This window comes from Mobula hypostoma, chromosome 5 (genome assembly GCF_963921235.1).
Source record: "Mobula hypostoma chromosome 5, sMobHyp1.1, whole genome shotgun sequence".
NCBI lineage: Eukaryota > Metazoa > Chordata > Chondrichthyes > Myliobatiformes > Myliobatidae > Mobula > Mobula hypostoma.
Genome location: NC_086101.1, coordinates 193402032 through 193420363, shown reverse-complemented (window position 1 = coordinate 193420363; position 18332 = coordinate 193402032). Strand labels below are relative to the sequence as shown.

Below are 18332 nucleotides of genomic sequence, written 5' to 3'. Positions count from 1 at the left end.
CACACATGTCGCCACTTTCCATGCCAACATTTCATACCCTCAACTTGTCAACCTTAACCAGTACATCTTTGGAATGTGGGAGGAAACTGGAGCACGCACAGTCACAGGGAGAACATACCAACTCCTTACAGGCATCAGCGAGAATCAAACCCCGATTTTACAGCTGGCTGGAGCAAACTGTAGTACACCACTGCGTAGCTCAATTGCTCCAAATTGTTTTAACAAATTCCTTTTGTTAAAATCTAAGTTGCCAAGACAAGTGTAGTACATTGCCTAAACAAGGAACTGTCATTGGAACAACTGTACAGGAGACAAACTGTGGCGTCAATGGTGTTGAACTGAACAATGGTGCTGACACCTTTACTAACCAAATTTGTCCAGCATGGAGGGATTTGACCAGGCAGAGGCCAAACAGATTTTCAACATTGATTAAAAGAATGAATGAGATTATATTAAGTATATATACAAAACAAAATGTATGAAATAGATTTGTTGGAGAAAGTATATTGTTTGGCTGTATAAGAAATGGCAAAGACTCCTGATTCAAAGGACCAGACACACACTCCATAGGAAACCTGCAAGGATTGACCATCCAAAAATCAGGTAATGTAGGTGTCAAATAACTGGGGATTATAACAAAAAAAGTAGTTAGATAAGATTCTGAGCTCGATCATTCTTTGTGGAAATTTTTAAAGATGAATTGCGAAGACTCAGATTTATTATCACTGATATGGCACAAAATTTGTTGTTTTGTGGCTGTTGTGACTGTAAACAAGCTTGTGATATACAAGTCTTCATAGTCTTCAAGTCTTCGTGTGGATAGTCAGAGGCTTTTTCCCAGGACTGAAATGGGTACGAGAGGGCACAGTTTTAAGGTGCTTGGAAGTAGGTACAGAGGAGATGTCAGGGGTAAGTTTTTTTTACGCAGAGAATGGGCTGCCGGCGACGGTGGTGGAGGCAGATACAATAGGATCTTTTAAGAGACTCCTGGATAGGTACATGGAGCTTAGAAAAATAGAGGGCTATGGGTAACCCCAGGTAATTTCTAAAGTACGTACATGTTCGGCACAGCATTGTGGGCCAAGGGGCCTGTATTGTGCTGTAGGTTTTCCATGGTTCTATGTTTTCTATGTTTCATTCAGCACAACAAACAGGAATTCTTATGGAGGCACTCATGTTAGCATCTCAAACTCAATAGTACATCACACTTTATACTCTATCAAAACTAACAGTAGATGGTACTGTTAATAGTTACAACTTTAATAGTTACAATGACACTGTTTACTTCAGTATTTTGGGTTGACAACACTTCCCTTGAATTACACATCTACAGTGGGAGTCACCTCTGCATGTTCAAAACAAACCCCTACTGGGACAAAGTGCTGTAATTGACACAGCTATTCTAAAAACCACTGAAGCCAGAGCCATATGCCCAAGATTAGTGCTATGCCAGTTGAGTACACAATAGATCAGCTATTGATTGTAGCTGTAATGATCTATTTTTTGTGACCATTTTGATATGCTAAGTGACAACAGCAGCCTGGTCTGCCAGTTTGAATTCAAGTCATAACATCTGGTTTGAGCAACATACACAAAAAATCCTGGCCATTAACACAATGTTTGGCTGATGCATATGCGAATGTCTCAGTCACCGTTTTGCAAATCACACCTCTTAGTCTAGCCTGTGCTCCACAGACTGTGCAAGGTGTACTCTTAACTTCAATTTACTGCTTGCAATTTACATTAACTGAACACAAATTCTTGCTTCAATTAATATCTGCTTGATTCACACAACTCCAGAATACTACCTAACAGCAACAGCTGTTCAGTACAAAGGCATAAAAATTGATAATTTACAACTCAATAAATAATGCAAAGGAATAATAAGGTAGTGTTCATGGATCATTCAGAAATCTGGTGGTAGAGGGGATGCCTTTTTCTCACCGTTACCATCAGGTAGGAGGTACAGAAGCCTGAAGGCACACAGTCAGCGATTCAGGAACAGCTTCGTCCCCTCTGTCAGCCGATTCCTAAATGGACATTGAATCTTTGGACACTATCTCACTTTTTAAAAATTACAGTATTTCTGTTTTTGCATGTTTTTAATCTATTCAATATACGTACTCTGTAATTGATTTACTTGTTTATTTATTATTATTTTTCTCCCTCTCTCTGCTAGATTATGTATTGCATTGAACTGTTGCTGCTAAGTTAACAAATTTCACGTCACGTGCCAGTGATAATAAACCCGATTCTGTTTCCAAAAAATCTGTTTCTGAATCCTTGAGTGTGGATGCCTCCTCCTTTATGGTAGTAACAAGAAGAGGGCATGACCCAGATAGTGAGAGTCCTTAATGATGGATGCTGCATTTTTAACACACCGTCACTTGAAGATGTCATCAGTGGTGGGGACGGTTGTGCCTGTGATGGAACTAGCTTGAGTCTACAACCCTCTGCAGCCTCTTGTGAACCTGTGCATTGGTAGCTCCATAAGACACCAATCAGAATGTCCTCTACCATACATGTACATGTAACCTTCAGGCTCACCCAATTCGTGTTCGTCGAGGGGAAACAGCCTTCGGCCCCGCCAAACTGGGCAATCACATTTGTGTGGATGTTGTGTAATATACCCCCAGTTACAATCCCGCAACGCAAAATATCAGACAGTACACCACACCACATGCAATTAAATAATCTTAACATGAATATAGGGTGAGTAATGAAAATAAACAAAAAAAGGGCCCAAGTCAAAGTCTCTTTGGAGCTCACTCAGTAGTCATTCTTCCACCATCGATCTCCTCTGAATGTTGCCGACCTTCGGACCCTCAGGTCCCAGTCCACTCTGTCCGGTGGTCTACCAGCTCTCTCCACATGCGTCTTCCCTCTTCACCTCTCCTCAACAAAAGACCGCGAAAACAACATCTTTCCAGATACACAAAACAAAACAACAATCCCCGATTGGCTAATAATCCTGTTATCTCCAGCAATAACCCAAACGTTGCTGCTACAGAGAAACTGTTACCTTAGCGGTGAATATTACAAAGAAGCCATCACATTAGCATTAGCAGTGAATATTACAAAAAAAACAAAGAAGCCATTACATTCTCCCCCCACCAAATTTAGTCATGTCCTCATGACGTTGAGATAATTTGCCAACCCTTCCCGCAAAACACAAAGCCCAATCCAGGTACAAAAGGCAGTGGCATAGCTCCCCAAAACAGTAGAGATCACGCCCTGTTCCCCAGATGCTCATAGGCCAACCTATCTGGTGGTCTCCTAATTCTGAGACCTCCATACCTCCTCACCTAACTCTTCAGGCTCAGATGCTACTGAGGATACTTCGCGTCTACTTGGCAAAACCTCCCTCGACTCATGCCCCCCTGCAACCTGGAGCCCCCTCTCCCATGTCCAGGCCCCGCTTCCTCTCCTTCAGGGTCCTGCTGTAACCAAGGCTGCCCACAGATAGCCCTCCCCACTTCACCTGACTCAGTGGGAGAAGGGCCAGGAGTCTCTTCCTCAATCAAAATCAAAGGGGAGTTAGTGAAAGGCAGCATGTACCACACATCCAGATCATCATCCTCCAAATCAGTATCCCTCTCATGGGCGGGGCCCGGCCCAGCCTCTCCCATTGTGGGCCCTGCAGTTGCCCCACATTTTTGCAGAGTCCTCTTACTAGGTGTAGGCTCCAAGTCAGGCTCTGGGTCTACCTGCACCTCTTGGAGAATCTTGACAGGGCCATTCGCCTCCTCTGGTTTCACCTGGAAAACTGGTAGGTTTGGCATCTGACTCTCCACCACATCGGGTGTGGCCGCCCAGTGGTCAGCCAACTTGTGCTTTCCAGGTAGCCCCAAATTCCTCATGAGGACTTGGTCTCCCGGCAGGAGTCGGGAGAACCTCACCTTCTGATCATACCCCCTCCTATTCCCTTGATTCTGCTTGGCGGCCACGACCCCAGTCAATTCATAAGCCCTTTTCAGCTCTCTCCTCATATCAGACACATACTTCAGATAAGGCTTTGGTGGCAAGTCACCCTCGTCAGTCCCAAAACAAAGGTCAATGGGCAACCTCGTCTTGCGCCCAAACATCAAATAATATGGCGAGTACCCAGTAGCTTCATTTCGTGTACAGTTGTAACAGTGAATCAGATGCCCAATATGTTGCCTGCACCTGCTCTTCTTGCTGATCTCCAGGGTCCCAAGCATGTCCAGCAAGGTCCGATTAAACCTCTCAGACTGGGGATCACCCTGTGGATGATAGGGTGTGGTCCTCCACTTCTCAACTCCAAGCATGCCCAGTAACTCACAGATGAGTTTGCTCTCGAAGTCCAGTCCCTGGTCACTATGTATCCACTTGGGAAGGCCATAATCAATTAAATACTTCTCCCATAACACTTTTGCCACCGTAATCGCCCTCTGGTCCTTGGTAGGAAAAGCCTGAGCATATCTGGTATCGTAGTCCGTGATGACTAAGACATTCGCCGTGTTGCTAGCATCGGGTTCTATGGACAGGAAATCCATAGACACCAGGTCCAGGGGCCCTGCACTCTGCAAGTGGGACAAAGGAGCTGCCCGCCTAGGCTGTGTCTTCCGCCGTATGCATCGACTGCATGACTTACAGAATTCTTTAACCTCCGACTTCATTCGGGGCCAGTAAAACCGGTTTCTGAGCAATCCATAGAATTGGATAGATATATGGACAGGAAAGGAATGGAGGGTTATGGGCTGAGTGCAGGTCAGTGGAATAAGATAGGGTCAGAGTTCGGCACGGACTAGAAGGGCCGAGATGGCCTGTTTCCGTGCTGTAATTGTTATATGGTTATAAAGGTCTTTTCCACCCCCAAACGTCCAGAATCATCATGAAGTGACTTCAACGCCATCCTCCGATACTTCTCGGGCAGAACCAGCTGGCAACGCCAAGGTCGGTCCAGGGGTGATGTGACCCGGTATAAGATCTGGTTCTTCAACTCCAACCGAAGCCATTCTTTCCGTAATGGAGGCACCGAAGCGTGTTTTGTCTTCTCCGCCTGAGTCACGTCTCCCTTTTCAACTGCGGACCAAATAGCGCCAATGCCCAGATCATCTCACTGAGCAGCTGCCACTTCCCCAGAACTCCATTCCGGCAGCTGATTTGTCTTCAGAGCAGTCAGGTTACAATAAACTTGCGGAATGGTGTCATCAGAAGCCCCGAATTGATCCACTTCTCGATCCTGCCTCTCCTTTCCTTCTGCCTTCATGGTGATGGCAAACTGACACATGGCCTTCACCCCAGGGGCAGGAACGCTCTCCCACTCCTTGTCCATGTCCAGTCCCTCATGCACCCGTCAGGACAAAGCATCCACATCAATGTTCCGGCTCTCCAGCCAGTACTTCAGGCTGAAATCATAGGCAGACAACGCTGCCAACCACCGATGGCCTGTGGCATCCAGTTTCGTCGAGGTCAGGATATAAGTTAGGGGGTTGTTGTCCATCCTCACCTCAAACTTGGCCCCGTAGAGATCGTCACTCAGTTTATCCACCACTGCCCATTTCAAAGCCAGGAATTCCAGCTTGTGCGTGGGATAGTTTCTCTCGGAGGGCGACAAACTCCAGCTGACAAGCCACAGGCCTCAACCCAGTGCCCTGATCATGATACAGGACGTCGCCTAAATCCTCCCAGTTGGCATCTGTGTGCAGTACACACGGTAAGCGGGGGTCAGCAAAAGGGAGCACTGGCGCCTGGGTCAGCAACTGAAAAGCCTCACATTTTACATTCCACCTCTGTCCAAAGGGCTCCGACGGGTTTAGATATTCTCCACCCTCCTCTCCTTTCTCCCCCTCCCTTTCTTCCCCAAGCTGAAGCTGATTCAAGGGGTGACTCACTTTGGCGCAGCCCTTCACAAGTTTCCCATAATAACAGAACCCAAGGAATGAGCGCAGAGTGCTCACAGTCTGGGGCCTTGGCCAAGTGGTCACCGCTTCTATCTTAGCCAGGTCTGTAGCTACTCCAATCTGTGAGATTAGGTGTCCGACATAGCTAACAGACGTTTTGCAGAACTGGCACTTGTCCAGGGAAAGTTTTAACCCTTCAGCTTTCAGGCAGCTGAGCACCTTCAGTAGCCTCGTTTCATGTTCTTCCAAGGTGGATCCAAATACTATGAGGTCATCCAAATACACCAACACCTCAAGCAAGTTCATATCCCCCACTGTCTTCTCCATGACTCATGACTCACTGGAAGGTGGCAGGGGCTCCCGATATGCCCTGGGACATCCTTTCGAACTGGAAGAATCCCAAGGGACATATAAATGCCACCTTCTCTTTGTCGGCCTCACTCATTGGGATCTGGTAATATCCACTCCTCAAGTCCAGCACACTAAACCACTTCGCACCACTCAGACAGGCCAGTGCGTCTTCGACCCTCGGGACCGTATACTGATCACGGACGGTGCACCAGTTCAGGATCCTATAGTCCACACACGTGTACCTTCCTGTTCTTCTTCCAGGACACTACTACTGGGGATGCATAGGGGCTTCTGGACTCAGTGATGATCCCAGCTTCCTTCAATTTACACAAATGCTGCCACACGTCTTCCACGTCTGCAGGGGCCAGTCGGTGCGACCTCTCTCCAAACAGGGTGTCCTCGGTCACCCGGATAGTGTGATGAGTGCTCTTTGAACAACCCACATCAAACTAGTCAGTGGAAAAGACACCTTCCAGCTTCAACATCTTCTCTACCAGCCTCCTTTTCCAACCCGGTGGCACCGGGAGTTCCCGAAGTTAAATGACTCAGCGGTCAACTTTCCCCTTTTCTAATAGTTTCTCCCAGCTGTGCCTCACGGGGGCGCTAGACATTACCGTCACCGGGAACAAATGCACCGGGGCATTTTCCGCTTGAAGGTGCCCTCCCTCTTCGTAGTGTTCCTGATGACCACTGCCATCCTGCTAGCCTGTACAACTGAGGGCTTCTGCAATTTGGGCCTCACCAGTACCCCAGCAGGAAATCCCCACTCCCCCTCATGGTCTTCCAGAGCGTCCACTAAGAGGGCTCCTCAGGCACTCCGGGAAATTTCGGGGTCCCCATCATTCTCACTACTTCCCGGGCTGTACCACCATTGGCTTCAACTGGGTGAACCACACAGTCCCTCGTCTAAATTCGGTATCCGGCCCAGTGCGGTCACACACTTCCTCAAAAGCAGCTCGAAACACCGGGTGGACAGACAATGTCCTCAAAAAGCTCTCACCCACCTTCTCCTTGCAGGCCCCCATGAGACTCCTCACTAGAGCAGTGTTGGCCCCCACCAGAATTGAAACGCCGCCCGTCTCAACAGGGTCTGGCCCAACCAGCACCATTGTATCAAAGACCCCAAGACCTCAGACACTCCCACATCGGCCTCCAAGAACTCCAGTTTCACTTACAAGTAACCGTCGTATGGATAATCACCAGTACTGATACCCCAGTGTCCAGTGCCCTGAATGGTGTCAAGGGTAAATGCTTCAGATACCGGTTGTAAAACGAACAGTACAGTAACATGACCTGTGACCCAGTGTCAAGTATGGCTTTAGCAGATATTCCCTCTATCCATGGGGACACACGGAGCATGGTCCCACTAAGCCTTCAGGAATAGGGTATTTTGCTTTCAGAAGTTCCTTGATACATTGCTGGGAACGTGTTCTCCCAGAGACACCAGGCCGTTCCCTCACTGGGTCTCCTCTAAGTTTCCTGACACCTCTCCCTGCTGAGGTACGCATGGGCTTGCTCTCCGAGGGGCTTCCTGCCGCTCACATTCCTGCCGGAAGTGTCCCTCTTCCCCACAGTTATAGCACACGCTACCGGCCACCCCTCTTCTCACAGAACCCCAGCCACCCGCAGCCCTCTGCGTCGTCCGTCCCCCTGGGGGGGGGGGGGCCTCTCTACCAGTCCAATCATATGGAGGGTCCACACCCGCTGTTAACACCCGGGACATCTCAGTTCTCAGCTCTACCACCATCTCCTTTACCATTTCCCGGGTTGGGCTGACCCCAGTCACTTCACCACAATGGGATGCTACTGAGGACTGTACCCTGCTGACGGGAGTCCTCTCGCTGCCCCAATGCGTTCTCCTCCTCCCGTACCTCTCTGATCAGCTGAACAAATGAGGGAGGGGGGCACGTTTTACGGGACTGTCAGAGACCCCAAGCAATCATGTCCTGGGGCAGGGCACCCTTGGCTATCTGGTCCATCCTCAGCTGCCTGAGCGCCGCAAACAATTTAGCTGTCTCTCTAGCAAAAAAGGTACGTGGAAAGCTTCTCCCCCTTCTCCTGACACATGTTTTGAAACCAAACCACCCCCCCGCCCCGCCCCAGGAGCTCCAGTGTGCTCCCTGTCAGACCAAAAGCGCTCTCTAATGCGCCTAGATACTCAGCAAGGGAAGCAGAGGGCTGGTTAACTGTCATGCCTCTGATTACATCAGCCGCCAACCCCCTCAAACTTTCAACCAATCTCTGTCGCTTTTCGTCATCAGAATACTGCCACTCATCTAACAACTGAGGGATCTTCTCCACCCACATCTCATAATCCTCCTCCCCCTCGGGGGTGGGCACAATTCCAGAGAAAATTCTTAGCTTCTGGCAGGGACCCGCTACCTGTGCACTGGGCCACTTATTCGCCAGACAGGCAAGGGCTGATGCCAACTCAGAACCCTCACTCTTCACTGGGGGACGGAGACTAATTAAACTTTCCAAATCCGACCACTCTTTCTCTTCATTCCTCAGAAACCATAGAACCCTGTCTCTGAAATCTGCGCTCCCAACTGCGGGCAACTCAGCTTGTGACCAAGCCTGCTGGGCTCCACTCTCCTGCTCCTTGACAGTATGGACAGGCCATGGCCCCGCCTCACCTGGGTCACCAATAGACACAGACACAGTCCCACTGCCGTTACGTCAGCACTAGTCTAGACTAAAACAAGGTCTGAACCCACCATTTTATCAAACTTTCACGCTACGATTTCAACCTTGTCAACAGCTTTAACCGTACTCAAACATCGAATTAACAATTCATCTGGGGTTCGAATATCCACCCCATTCAACACGCACATTAATTACAGGCAATTCAACAGAGGCACACCACTGCTCTACCCCAGCAGCATCCATACCAGCACAGATTTAAACGGAAAATCACACAGCATCCAATGGAATCAATCCGGGACGCAGCCCCCACAATTGTAACCCTCAGGCTCACCCAGCCCGTGTTCGTCGAGGGGAAACAGCCTTCGGCCCTGCCAAACTGGGTAATCACGTTTGTGTGGATGCTATGTAATGTACCCCCAGTTACAATCCCACAACGCAAAATATCAGACAGTGCACCATATGCAATTAAATAACCTTAATATGAATATAGGGTTAGTAATGAAAATAAACAACAAAAAAAAAGGGCCCAAGTCAAAGTCAAGGTCTCTTTGGAGCTCACTCAGTAGTCATTCTTCCACCATTGATCTCCTCCAAACGTTGCCGACCTTCGGACCCTCAGGTCGCAGTCCACTCCATCTGGTGGTCTACCAGCTCTCTCCACACACGTCTTCCCTCTTATCTCTCCTCGACAAAAGACCGCGAAAACAATATCTTTCCAGATACACAAGACAAAACAACAATCCCCGATTGGTTAATAGACCTGTTATCTACAGCCATAACCCAAACATTGCTGCTACAGAGAAACTGTTACCTCAGCAGTGTACATTACAAAGAAGCCATTACATTAGCATTAGCAGTGAACATTACCAAAAAAACAAAGAAGCCATTGCATATACAATCTCCTCAAAAGGTGAAAACAAGCTATAGATCAGTTGGAAATATGGGTGAAGTACTGGCATTTAGAATTTAATCCTGACAAATACAAGATGATGCATTCTGAGAAATCCTTAGGTACAATAAATGATAGGATACAAAGCAACGTTGTTGAATAGAGAGATCTAGGGGTCCAAGCCCATGATAAACTGAAAGTGGAAATAAAAGTGCATGGCGTGATGAATAAGGTATACGGCATGCTTACCTTCACAGGTCAGTGCACAGAATTTAGCAATTATGTTGCAGCCTCACAAACCACTGGGGGTTCGACAACATTAGGACTTCACACGATGGAGTTCATCGTATGAAGTATGTGACTGCTCTGGAATGAGTGGAGATGAAAGATGTTGCTTGGGGTGGAGGACTTCAGGCTGAATAGGCTGGGCTTCTTTTCCCTGCAACAAAGGAGGCTCAGGATGATCTGACATGAGTGTATAAGATTAAGAGAAGCAGTAATAGAGAAGACAGTCAAAATCCTTCTCTCCCCACCCCCCACAACCAAGTTAGGCATCAAAAACAAGAGGTCAAAATATGTAAAGTCAGAGGTAAGAAATTAAAGAGGATCATAAGGACAATTTATTTTTAGACAAAGAATGATTGATATCTGTAACAGTGCCAGAAGTGGTGGTGGTGGTGGAATTATATATAATTACTACACTTACGAGACATTGAGATAGAGACTGTCTAAGTGCAAGAAAATTATATCTGTGTAGATGGCCAAAAAAGTCAGACTAGATGTATCTAGGCCTGAAGACCAGTCTCTGTGCTGTATAGCTTTATAAACAGAGTTAACATTTCAATTTGGAAACTGTGTCAAAAGTGGAAAAGTGAGAGAAACAGGAACGAACTGTCCAGAATGAAGTTTTCACAAGGGTCACTGAATATCTGCGTTTCACTACAAATAATTTTCTAAGCAAAACTCCTTCCAAGTTTCTAAATATTATTAAAGCTATAAACATTTACATTTGAAAACATCTGCACTAAAATAACATTTAACGTCCTCTGAATGCAAAATATGCACTACATTAAACCATACTACTTCGCCAAAACATGGAGGATTGGTTTTCCAAACGCTATTATAAAAATGTAGGATAGAGATACGGATTTTAAACACAACTTTAGGCTTATGTTGAACAAACTGATCACACTTCAGATGTAGAATTGGGTTTCAAGAATGTGGAGCGATTCAAAGGTTCTTATTCCTCATCTGCATCCAATAATCTAAAAGAGACCATACACTTCCATCAAAGTAGAAAGAGCGTGGGGTAGACCAGAGGATGGGATTTTTTTTTTCAGGGATCAGCACTAAAAATTTGAAAAACTTTATAAGAAAATAGAAAAAAAAACTTGTAGGCAATAATTCACACTTTAGCAACACACAAAATTCTGGAGAAGCTTAGCAGGTCAGACAGCATCTATGGAAATGAACAAAGAACTGACATTTCATGCCCACACCCTTTATCAGGACAGACCTATTTATCCCCTTTCCCTACAACCCAACGATCTTCCCCTTCACCTGGCTTCACCCATCACCTTCTAACCTCCTTATTCTGGCATTTTCCTCCTTCCTTTCCAGTCCTGATGAACACACTCAGCCTGAAACATCAGCTCTCTTTCTCTCCATAGATGCTGCTTGACCTACCGAGTTTCTCCAGCATTTTGTGTGTGTTACTCTGGATTTCCAGCATCTGCAGAATCTCTTCTTTTTAAATCTTATCTGCAGAATCTCTTGTGTTTAGTAAAAATATCTATGGAAAAAGGAAGAAAGTGGCTAAGGTAACTGTGGGACCTCAAGAACATGAGGCTGAAGAATTAATATTAGGAAGCAAGGAAATGGAAAACATTAACTGTCTTTGTAACAGTTCTCACCATAGAGGGTACTGCAGATAGCCTGAATGATAACAGATGAGCTAGTTTCAAATCCCATGGAAGAAATTATAAAAATTCCCATCAGTTGGGACAAAGTATTAGAAAATTTCCATGTCTCCAAGGAGATCTTAAATTAATTCTTTGCATCTGTATTTACTCAGGAGACAGATACAGAGTCTACAGAAGTAAGGCAAAGTTGCATCAATTTCATGGGCCCTGTACACATTACAGAGGAGCTGGTGTCTGCTACCCTGAGCACAATTAGGGTGGATAAATCTCCAGGGCCTGACAAGGTGGTCCCTCGGACTCTATGGGAAGCAAGTGCAGAAATTGCCGGGGCCCTAGCAGAGGTATTTAAAATGTCCTTAGTGACAGGAGAGGTACCCGAGGATTGGAGGATAGCCAATGTTTTTCTGCTGTTTAAAAAAAGGGTCTAAATATAAACCAGGAAATTATAGGTCAGTGAGTCTGACGTCAGTTGTGGGAAAGTTACTGGAAGGTATTCCAAGGCAGCGGTCCCCAACCACAAAGCATGTGCTACCGGCCGCCATATGATTTGACGATAGGAGTCAGCTGCACCTTTTCTCATTCCCTGTCATGCCCACTGCTGAGCCATTACGCATGCAAAGGTCATTACCCGCGCGTCATCCGTGTCAGCGCGGGAAGGAGATCAGCTCCTTGAGCTTGCAAATGACGGCGGGCAGAGAAGCATGTTTGACATAACATCTCTGCCGGCATTCCGGATCAAAGTCAAAGCTAAATATCCTGAGATAGCCACGAAAGCACTGAAAACGTTGCTTCCATTTCCAACATCATATCGCTGAGAAGCGGGCTTTTCTGCAATGAATGCAACGAAAACTAAATTGCGGAATAGACTGGACATAAGGAACCCCATTCGAGTATCGCTGTCTCCCATCACCATTCGATGGGACCGTCTTGTTGCAGGAAAACAAGCCCAGGGCTCCCACTGATTCAGCGATATTGGTGTGTTACAATGATTTTATATATTCACACGGGGAAAATATAGTCATAGTAGTCATAGTCATACTTTATTGATCCCGGGGGAAATTGGTTTTCATTACAGTTGCACCATAAATAATTAGTAATAAAACCATAAATAGTTAAATAGTAATATGTAAATTGTGCCAGGAAATAAGTCCAGGACCAGCCTATTGGCTCAGGGTGTCTGACTGTGTGTTTAATATCCAAACGTTACTTAAAATGTTATGATGGTATTGACTTATATAACCATATAACAATTACAGCATGGAAACAGGCCATCTCAGCCCTTCTAGTCTGTGCCGAACTCCACTCTCACCTAGTCCCACCAACCTGCACTCAGCCCATAACCCTCCATTCCTTTCCTGTCCATATACTAATCCAATTTTTCGTTAAATGATAATATCGAACCTGCCTCTACCATTTCTACTGGAAGTTCGTTCAACACTTACTTCAAGCTCCCCTGATAATTGACTTATCACTATATTCATGCGAGGAAAATATGCGCTGGGTGTTTAATATTAAATTCGTTAGATAAACCCTTTTAGAAACCAAACTGAGTCACTTATCACCTATATTCTGGTCGTGATTAACACCGCGCCCCCCCCCGAACAGAATCACCAAAAACGATTTGCAGGGAAAAAAAATCGGCACGTACACACACGTGCACCAGTGCCCGCGCAAGGCTTCATGGTCATTGTAGTCTTTTTCTGGGTAAACACAACGTATTTGACTGTTACTCTTGTCTGTTGGCAACCCTACCCCCTTCCTCCACCACCCCCCACCCCGCCCCCCCCCCAAGTCGGCCGGTCTGCAAGAATATTGTCAATATTAAACCGGTCCGCAGTGCAAAATAGGTTGGGGACCCCTGTTCTAAGGGACCGAATATACAATTATTTAGATAGGCATGGACTGATTAAGGATAGTCAGCATTGCTCGGTGTGTGGTAAGTCATGTCTAACCAATCTTAGAGTTTTTCAAGGAAGTTAGCAGGAAAGTGGATGAAGGAAAGGCAGTAGATGCTGTCTATTTGGACTCTAGCAAGGCATTTGACAAGGTTCCGCATGGGAGGCTGGTCAAGAAGGCTTAGTCACTCAGCATTCAGGGTGAGGTGGTAAATTGAATTACACTTTGGCTTTGTGGGAGAAATCAGAATGGTAGTAGATGATTGCCTCTCTGACTGGAGCCCTGTGACAAGTGGTGTGCTGCAGAAATTGATGCTGGGTCCTTTGTTGTTTGTCATCGAAATCAGTAATCTGGATGATAATGTGCTTAACTGGATCAGCCAATTTGCAGATGACACCAACATTGAGGTGTAGTGGACAGTGAGGAAGACTATCAAGCATCAGCTGGAAAAAAAAGTGTGAAAAATGACAGATGGGAGTGAGCTTTTTTATACTTTGGAAAGACCAACCAGGGTAAGTCTTACACAGTCAATGGTAGGGCACTGTGGGAGAACAAAGGAATCTGGGAATACAAGTCCATAATTTGTTGAAAGTGGCGTCACAAATAGCTAAGAGTCATAAAGAAGCTTTTGCCACATTGGCCTTCATATACCAATGTACTCAGTACAGGAGATGGAATGTTATGTTGAAGTTGGAGAGGTCTAATTTGGACTATTGTGTGCAGTTTTGGTCACCTACCTACAGGAAAGATGTAAACAGGTTGAAAGGGTTCAGAGAAAATTTACGAAGATGTTGCCAAGTCTGGAGAACCCGAGTTATAAGAAAAGATTGAATCAGTTAGAACTGTATTCTTTATAATGAAGATTAAGAGGAGATTGTTGGACCCTACAAAAGTCAGCCCACTACCATTTTAAACATATAGTGAGAGTTAAAGGCTTCATGTCTCAGCAAGATCTAGAAAAACTTGTCCAGCATTTATTTTTAGTAGGCTTGACAACTGTAATGGCGTCTTCACAGGTCTCTGTAAAAGATCCCTCAGACAGTTGTAGCTTATTCAGAACGCTGCAGCTGGAGTCCTCACTAAGACCAAGAAAGTAGAACATATCACTCCAGTTCTCAGATTGTTAAACAGAGGATTGACCAAAACTTTACTACTGGTTTACAAAGCACTGAATGGTTTAGGGCCAAAATACATCTTCGATCTCCTGCTGCATTATGAACCTTCCCAAGCTCTCAGGTCGTCTGGGATGGGTCTGCTTACCATCCCCAGGGTCAAAACTGAACATGGTGAAACAGCTTTTAGTTACTATGCTCCACATACCTGGAATTTAGAGGATCTGAAGTCTGCCCCAACTTAAAGCTCTTTTAAACTGAGGCTTAAAACTTTCTTTGTTGTAGCTTATAATTAGAATCTCCCGCACTGTAACTTCCACTTATCATATCTATTTTTCTGTGTGATTTTATTTTCTTATATATTATCTGAAATTTGATGTTTGATTTTTATAACTCTTTCTATGTAAAGCACCTTGAACTGCCTTGCGTTTGAGAAGTGCTATACAAATAAGCTTGCTTGATAGAGGTATACAAAATTATGAGGAGTATAGCTAGAGTAAATGCAAGTGGGCTTTTTCCACTGAGGTTGGATGGGACTACAACCAGAGGTCATGCACTAAGGGTGAAAGGTGAAAAGTTTAAGGGGAATATGAATGGAAATGTCTTCACTCAGAAGGTTGTGAGAGTGTGAATACATAAGTTTTGCATATGAACTCAATTTCAACATTTAAGAGAAGCTTGGGTAGGTAAATGGATAGTAGGGATATGGACAGCTATGGCCCTGGTGCAGGTCAGTGGGAGTGGGCAGTTTAAATAGTGGGGTGGGGGGAGGAGAGGAAATATAAGGATGGAGTTAAAAGGAAAGAGAGAATAAGGAAAGTTAAGAAAGACAACAGAATTAACGGGGCAGAAAGCTCAGGAAGGGATTGGAGAGTATGGCTAAGTGCAATAGGAATCGATGTGAAAGGTGAGGAGAGTAATGGATTAAAAGTATTATATATGAATGCACGAAGTACAAGAAGTAAAGTGGATGAGCTTGAGGCTCAGTCGGAATTGGCAAGTATGATGTTGTAGGAATAACAGAGACATGGCTGCAAGAGGACCAGGGCTGGGAAATGAATATTCAAGGGTATACGTTCTATCGAAAGGACAGACAGGTGGGCAGAGGGGCTGGGGTGGCTCTGCTGGTGAGGAATGAAATTCAGATCCTTGCAAGGGGGGGCATAGAATCAGGAGACGTAGAGTCAGTATGGATAGAACTGAAAAATTGTAAGGGCAAAAAGATTAATGGGAGTTATCTACAGGCCCCCAAACAGTAGACTGGATATAGGGTGCAAGTTGAATCAAGAGTTAAAATTGGCACGTCGCAAAGGTAATGCTACGGTTGTTATGGGGGATTTTAACATGCAGGTAGACTGGGAAAATCAGGTTGGTACTGGACCCCAAGAAAGGGAGTTTGTGGAGTCCCTCTGAGATGGATTCTTTGAGCAGCTTGTTCTGGAACCTACCAGGGAGAAGGCAATTCTGGATTTAGTGTTGTGTAATGAACTGAATTTGATAAGGGAACTCAAGGTAAAGGAGCCATTAGGAGGTAGTGACTGTAATATGATAAGTTTTAATCTACAATTTGAGAGGGAGAAGGGAAAGTCAGAAGTGTCAGTATTACAGTTGAACAAAGGGGACTATGGAGCCATGAGGGAGGAGCTGGCCAAAGTTGACTGGAAAGATACCCTAGCAGGGATGACAGTGGAACAACAATGGCAGGTATTTCTGGGAATAATACAGAAGGTGCAGGGTCAGTTCATTCCAAAGAGGAAGAAAGATTCTAAGGGGAGTAAGGGCTGACAAGGGAAGTCAAGGACAGTATAAAAATAAAAGAGAAGAAATATAACACAGCCAAGATGAGCGGGAAGCCAGAGGATTGGAAAACTTTCAAAGAGCAACAGAGGATAACTGAAAAGGCAATACGGGGAGAAAAGATGAGATACTAAGGTAAGCTAGCTAAGAATAGAAAGGAGGATAGTAAAAGCTTCTTTAGGTATGTGGAGAGGAAAAAATTAGTTAAGACCAAAGTTGGGCCCTTGAAGACAGAAACGGGTGAACTTATTATGGGGAACAAGGAAATGGCAGACAAGTTGAACAGGTACTTTGCATCTGTCTTCACTAGGGAAGACACAAACAATCTCCCAGATGTAATAGTGGCCGGAGGACCTAGGGTAACGGAGGAACTGAAGGGAGATTCACATTAGGCAGAAAATGGTGTTGGATAGACTGATGGGACTGAAGGCTGATAAATCCCCAGGGCCTGATGATCTGCATCCCAGGGTACTTAAGGAGGTGGCTCTAGAAATCGTGGATGCATTGGTAATCATTTCCAATGTTCTATAGATTCAGGATCAGTTCCTGAGGACTGGAGGGTAGCTAATGTTATCCCACTTTTTAAGAAAGGAGGGAGAGAGAAAACAGGGAATTATAGATCAGTTAGCTTGACATCAGTGGTGGGGAAGATGCTGGAGTCAATTTAAAAGGGTGAAATAGCGGCACATTTGGGTAGCAGTAACAGGATCGGTCCGAGTCAGCATGGATTTATGAAGGGGAAATCATGCTTGACTAATCTTCTGGAATTTTTTGAGGATGTAACTATGAAAATGGATAAGGGAGAGTCAGTGGATGTAGTATACCTGGACTTTCAGAAAGCCTTTGACAAGGTCCCACATCGGAGATTAGTGGGCAAAATTGGAGCACATGGTATTGGGGACAGGGTACTGACATGGATGGAAAATTGGTTGGCAGACAGGAAACAAAGAGTAGCAATTAACGGGTCCCTTTCAGAATGGCAGGTGGTGACTAGTGGGGTACCGCAAGGCTTGGTGCTGGGACCGCAGCTGTTTACAATATACATTAATGATTTAGATGAGGGAATTAAAAGTAACATTAGCAAATTTGCAGATGACACTACGCTGGGTGGCAGTGTGAAATGTGTGAAGGATGTTGTGATAATGCAGGATGACTTGGACAGTTTGGGTGAGTGGGCAGATGCATGGCAGATGCAGTTTAATGTGGATAAATGTAAGGTTATTCACTTTGGTGGCAAGAACAGGAAGGCAGATTACTATTTGAATGGTGTCAAGTTAGGAAAATGGGAAGTACAACAAGATCTAGGTGTCCTCGTTCATCAGTCACTGAAAGTAAGCATGCAGGTACAGCAGGCAGTGAAGAAAGCTAATGGCATGTTGGCCTTCTTAACAAGGGGAGCTGAGTATAGCAGCAAAGAGGTCCTTCTGCAGTTGTGCAGGGCCGTGGTGAGACCACACCAGGTGTGTACAGTTTTGGTCTCCAAATTTGAGGACTGACAGTCTTCCTATTGAGGGAGTGCAGCGTAGGTTCACGAGGTTAATTCCCGGGATGGCAGGACTGTCATACGTTGAAAGATTGGAGCGACTGGGCTTGTACACACTGGAATTTAGAAGGATGAGAGGGGATCTGATTGAAACATATAAGATTATTAAGGGATTGGACACGCTGCAGGCAGGGAACATGTTCACGATGTTGGGAGAGTCCAGAACCAGAGGCCACAATTTGACAATAATTTAGAACGGAGTTGAGGAAAAACTTTTTCACCCAGAGAGTTGTGGATCTGTGGAATGCTCTGCCTCGGAAGGCAGTGGGGGCCAATTCTCTGGATGCTTTCAAGAAAGAGTTAGATAGA

General features: G+C 45.5%; 1 protein-coding gene across 9 annotated transcripts in view; it reads right to left on the bottom strand.

Annotated features, from left to right (window-relative positions):
* Positions 1-18332, bottom strand: part of lifra (LIF receptor subunit alpha a) — a 195736-nt gene that overhangs the window by 107391 nt on the left and 70013 nt on the right. For 5 of the 9 annotated variants that reach the window (XM_063049606.1, XM_063049604.1, XM_063049607.1 and 2 more), the window contains one exon: positions 10003-10192. The exons of the other annotated variants lie outside the window; for them this stretch is intronic. The gene's annotated coding sequence lies outside the window, so the exon portion shown is untranslated. The remainder of the gene's footprint in view (positions 1-10002; positions 10193-18332) is intronic. 9 annotated transcript variants of the gene reach the window in all.